The sequence below is a fragment of the Danio rerio genome, chromosome 2 (assembly GCF_049306965.1).
Source record: "Danio rerio strain Tuebingen ecotype United States chromosome 2, GRCz12tu, whole genome shotgun sequence".
NCBI lineage: Eukaryota > Metazoa > Chordata > Actinopteri > Cypriniformes > Danionidae > Danio > Danio rerio.
The window spans coordinates 19,954,913-19,961,580 of NC_133177.1; positions in this window are offsets into that span (position 1 = coordinate 19,954,913).

Here is a 6,668-nt window from a genome sequence, read left to right on the forward strand (position 1 = left end):
TAAACATTATTGGGGAAATATATAAAAAAAGGGGCCAAATAATTCTGACTTCAACTGTATATTATTAGTTGAAGCCCTCGTGAACAATTAACCCCCCTGTATATTTTTCCCGCAATTTCTGTTTAACGAAGAGAAGATTTTTTCAAGACATTTCTAAACATCATGTTTTTAATAACTGACTGTACATAACATTTTACTAGATATTTTTTAATTTACAGTGTAAAAAAATCTGATGAATTAGTCCTGATGGCATGTCTTACAGATGTAACATTTGTGTGTGCAATATGGGTCAGTTATTTTATATATATATATATATATATATATATATATATATATATATATATATATATATATATATATATATATATATATATATATATAGTTGAAGTCATTATTATTATTCCCCTTTGTTTATTTTTTTCTTCAATTTCTGTTTAACAGAGCAGATTTTTTCAACATATTTCTAAACATAATAGTTTTATTTAACTTATTTCTAATAACTGATTTATTTGATCTTTGCCATGATGACAGTAAATAATATTTGACTAGATATTGTTCAAGACACTTCTATTCAGCTTAAAGTGACATTTAAAGGCTTAACTAGGTTAATTAAGTTAACTAAGGCAGGCTAGGGTAATTAGGCAAGTTATTGTATAACGATGGTTTGTTCTGTAGACTATCGATAAAAATATAGCTTAAAGCTATATTAGCTTATAATTTTGTAATTAAAATGTTTTTTTTTTATTAAAAACTGTTTTTATTCTAGCCTAAATAAATTAAATAAGACTTTCTCCAGAAGAAAATATTATCAGACATACTGTGAAAATTTCCTTGCTCTGTTAAACATCATTGGGGAAATATTAAAAAAGAAAAAGAATTGGGGCAAATAATGGCCCGTTTACACTGTGTGGTACGGTACGGTATGGTACGGTTCGGTTCGGTTTGGTACGATTTATGGCCGTTACCACTGTCAATAAGCATACCGAACCAAACCGTACCGTACCACTTTTTCGGCATCCTTTCGAAAGGGTACCAAAACGAGAGAGGGTACCAAAAGGTGGTTACAGAGATATGTCATGATTTCGTGGAGCTATACAGAATGTAAATAAAGGATCTGCCATGTTGTAAGACAGCCAAGAGATTACATGGATATACTATATGCATATAATAACGAGCCATGGATGACCCGAGCTTAAACAAACCTTGTCGTCGTCTTAATGAACAGACACAAAGCTAAGAAGAAAAATCTGCCATGTCCTGTTGTTGCTTTACGAGACCGTCTAAAAGTGCAAGCGGTATTTGCTTTCTTACAGGAGCTCGCGATCGTGTCTATATTTGATATAGCAAACTTCTTGAGCTAATAATAATAACGTCCGCATGATTACTGAAGTGTCTCCGTCATCTGATCCATTCGGAAAGAAAAGGACAAGCGAGAGGGTGAAGCACTGGAAAAAAGGAGAAGTCTGGCAAAACACAGGAGCAAAAGTGTTTTAGCAACCTGAATCATGAACAAACTGCCATGTTTATCTTCAACTTTTGGACTATTATGAACTGGGAATGACAAAATTACTCTCTAACAGAGCTTACATGTGCTGGTAAAGATTACAGACATAGATGAGAGGTTTGCTCTGACTGTGGGCTATATTGCGTGTGTTTTTGAACTCAAATAAGTACTAATGTATGATGTGTGCAGTTTTCCTGTAATTAATAATATATCAAAGACTGTAAGGGGCTGTATGTGTTCATATTTGTTGCATTTATTAATTTATTATATATAATTACAGACGTTACAGTAGGTTATTTCGCACTGTCATTGATCTGCAGTTATAATCAAATCCTGTTCATAGAAAAGTTAGTAATAAACATTTATAAACAAGTATTTATGTGTATGAAGCATCTGTTTTGTGAGAAGTGTTTCTCATATGATATGTAAACGACCCATACAGCTTTACTGTAGACATTTATTCGAGCAAGCATGACGTCGACTTAAACTTTATGTTGTACACCACGCCCACCAAAAGGGTACCCTTTGTGGTGGAAACGCAAGCCTGATAAAGGTGACCCGTACCCACCCGAACCAAATCGTACTGTACCAGTCAGTGGAAACGAGCCAAAAAGCTGCACGCTTTGTGGATAAAAAAAAATAATTTTGGTACACTGACAATACAAGAATAATCAGACGGACAGTGAAAGTGGATTATTTTGCACCACGGAAAGGATTGCTACTGTAGAAAACATCGCATAAATTTGAAAAACCAAATGTTTCAAATTTATCTAAAACGCCAAACCACATAAGACAGCAATCTACAGCTGAAACATTTCCTTAAAAAACGGTCAATTAGGCCTTATATGGTAATGACAGTAGACAAAAAAAAACACTTTCAAACAGGCTTCTCGTACAGTGTGTACACAATATACGTCACACCCATTCACACACCCCGCCTCATATCAAAAACGTCTGATGCTGATTGGCCGACACCTGCGTGTCTTTAAAAGTCGTGTGGCTAGGCTAACGAGTTAGGCCAAAGGTAAATATTAACACGTACGAAAACATTCGAATAAGCTAAAAGATCAAAACTATGCAAAGTTCACCACCGTCCGTGCAACATGTACCATTTTCAAATAAAAACTATAATATAAAACCCGCATACGTTAAAATGGGAAACCAGCAGTTGGTTACTTTAATGGAGGTGTAACGGTTAGCTCCCCGGAGCTAGAAACTTTATCAAAACATTGACAAATCCATTTTAAACAGCAGACTCTAACGAAAATAAACAAATATATAACATTAGAGTAGGTAATTTAAAAATACTTACTAACTTTGTCCAACAAAACCCTAATGACTTCTTCTTATTATTATTTTGAGTTTTATTGGCAGTTAGCATACAAACTTTTTTATATATATATATATATATATATTCCTACACCACTTATATCTTTATGTCTAAATCCTTTTATCTAATTTAGACATTTAAAAATTTTATACAGTCCTCATCTGACTTGTTTTTTAGTATTTTAATCAAATTAAAATTTGTATTGATTCTTTTTTAATTTAAAATAAACACTTTCCTTTCCCTATTGTACTTTGGACACTTCTTAATAACATGCTCCACGGTTTCTTCTTGCCCACAAAAATCACATCTTCCTGTCTGATGTTAATTCATTTTGTACAATGTACTGTTAAGTCCTGAGTCAAAAATCGAATTCTTGATATTATCCTCTCTTTCCTCCTACTTCTACTCGTTATTCTTCCTTTATCCACATTTCTTTGAATATTAAACAACCACCTCCCATTTTTCCTTTCTCCCATTGTTTTTGCCACCCACTTTTTAAAATTTGCTTAATTAAAACCTTTATCTCACTTTTACTATATTTTATTTCCATGTCTGTAATTGATTTCCTTGTAGCTTCTTTAATCTGCCAACTCATTCCCTGTTATTCCGCTACGAGTTTCTAATCCCATCAACTGAATGTGATTTATTGTTTGCAATATCTCGATCAATATATCCTTTCTGCTTTCAGAATGTCCACTCTCTAATGTCATCAGTGAGTAATTTAAGTCGAACATACCAATGCTCCTAACCGTCTGTTTTCCTCAACCCATTGAAGTGCCATTAGTAATGCCACCATTTCTCCAGTATACACTGAAAGGTCATCTGATATTCTTTTAATAACTTTAATTCTAAAATCTATTACTGTGTATGCTACCCCCACTCTGTTTCCTCTATCTTTAGATGCTTCTGTATATATTAAAACATGATTAAAATATTTGTCTTTAATATATGTTTGCACCATTTGAATATTAAAATTGCCCTCCGCACTCTTATCTCTTATCTTTACCAGTGATGTATCAACAATGGGTTTTGGTAGTAACCATTCAGGAGTATTTGACCATGGAACCCTAATAACTTCCCTTAACCTTCGTATAGATGTTTAGCTAACAACAGACGCTACTCCTGACAAAACCCTATTAGCACTCGGACTCTGCGCATGCGCTCACAGGATTTGTTTACAATTATTAAACGTTTAGAGTCAGCCAGAGATGGCGTTTATCGTGTACTACATAGCATACGTTTATGGCAGCACATCACCTCAAATACTTTTTATTTTTTGATTAGGTTCATTTTACAACATCATGGCTGCAACAGCCACAATATAACAGGAGTGTCTAAAAAGCTCCCAGCACCAAGCCTTGCACCACTAGTTAGAATCTGTAGTTGAATTCAGAATTATTAGCCCCCCTTTGATTTTTGTTTTCTTTTTTAAATATTTCCCAAAATTATGTTTAACAGAGCAAGAAAATTTTCACAGTATGTCTGATAATATTTTCTTAGTCTTATTTGTTTTATTTCGGCTAGAATGAAAGCAGTTTTCATTTTTTTAAATGCCAATTTAAGGTAAATATTATTAGCCCCTTAAACCAAAATTTTTTTTTATGACAGAACAAACCATTTTTACAGAATGACTTGCCTATTTACCCTAACCTGCCTAGTTAACCTAATTAACCTAAATAAGCCTTTAAATGTCACTTTAAGTTGTATAGAAGTGTCTAGAAAAATCTAGTCAACTATTATTGACTCATGGCAAAGATAAAAATATATCAGTTATTAGAAATAAGTTATTAAAACTACTATGATTAGAAATGTGTTGAAAAAAATCTCTCTGTTAAACCGAATTTGGGAAAAAAAAAACAGGGGGCTAATAATTCTGACTTTAACTTATATAAAAATATATTATGTAATACATGACATGTAAACTAATCATTCTAACAATAATAATAAAATAAATTTATAAAATAAATATTTGATACTGGCCACACAATTTAAGTAAAAAAAAAAACAAACAAAAAAAAAAACAGGTTATACTTTGTGCTTTTTCTCAATGTCGAGAGAGAGCCACACACCAGATGGCCTCACTAACTCGTTTAGTTCTCTAGACATGCGGTACAGGTGAATTGGGTTGGCTAAATTGTCCGTAGTGCGTGAATGTGAGTGTGGATGTTACCCAGAGATGGGTTGCGGCTGGAAGGGCATCCGCTGCGTAAAAACTTGCTGGATAAGTTGGCAGTTCATTCCGCTGTGGCGACATCAGATTAATAAAGGGACTAAGCCGACAAGAAAATTAATGAAATACTTAGGTGATGTATTTTTCTGTTAAAAAAATTTAACTTGGTTTGGAATTTTTTTAAATAAAAAAATAAATAAAATAAGATCAATATCATTAGCCCACTTTCATTTTTTCCCTTTTGGTTTGCCTACAGAACAAACCACTATCCAATAACGAGATTAATTATCCTAATTTGCCTGGTTAACATAATAACTTATTACGTAAATTGCTCTATAGTATCTTAAACACATTATTGGAAAAATAGTATGTACTCTCACCATGGCAAAGCAGGAACATATGAAAATCTTTTAATATCAAATGGGCGTAACTATTTGATAAAGCATTGCTTATTAAAACGTTTCAGTAAAAAGTGAATTTCAAACTTTTATTTGTGAAAAGACAGAACATTCATTCCTTCATTTTCTTTTCGGCTTAGTTCCTTTATTAAACTGGGGTCCCCACAGTGGAATGAACTGCCAACTTATTCAGCATATGTTTTTTTACACAGCGGATGCCCTTCCAGCTGTAACCCACAGGGAAAGAGAAGACAGAAAAAATTAATTTATTATTTTTAACCCAATATTTCTCTTAAATTATGCAAACTTTTTTATGGAAATTTCATTGATTAAAATTTTTATCCATTCATAAAAATATGTAAATTTCTAAAGGTTTTGAAAGTACAATAAATGTTTACAATGTGAATGCTACAGTCCGCATTATCCGATTTCTTTTAAGAAGAGAAGAAATATAAAAAATCAGAATTGACTCTACAATAAACAGGAATACAAGTAGGATATTAACTCAATATAAAATAGTTGTATAGAAGATAACAAAAATAAAAAGACATGATGACAGCAACAATAAAACAGACGTAATATACAAGTAATAAAAAAAGAATTTTAAAAAATGAACTTAGTGGAAGAAGCATGAGGGTTTCATATTTCTATCTGCTTGCCATTTTTAGTTATTAGATAAACATACGGCTTTAAGCAGTGTCAATTTTTATTAAGAAGTTTTCAGGGGAAAAACTTAAGAACCTATTGTGTATTAATAAAAATGACATTTTTAATGTGATTTATGTTCTGTTAAATGCTTTTTGTGTTGCTTGTTTTTTGTGATATATGTGATGTGAACGCTGATATGGTTGGGTACTGTGAAGTCAAAGAAAAAAATTCTACTTGTGGACAATTAAAAAGTAAAGTAAAAACATTTGCCATTCAATAATAATAATAATAATATTAATAATAATAATAATAAAGTAAATTTAACACATTTTTAAATAATAATAATAGCTTAATAGATATTACATTACTATATAAATATAATACAATATAGTATCATATATATTATTATTTCGTTTTTATTTTCCGGTTTGAGTATCCTATAGCACATCATGTATTTTAACTGAAGAGTTGTTTTATTGATGACGATTTATTCAAATAATTCTGTAAAACCCAAGCATAAACTTTGGGAGATTTTACATGTAAAAATTTAAACATTTTAGATTCCTTTAGGTGACTTTAAATGTCAGAACTGTCCGTGATATTTCAAATAATAACATC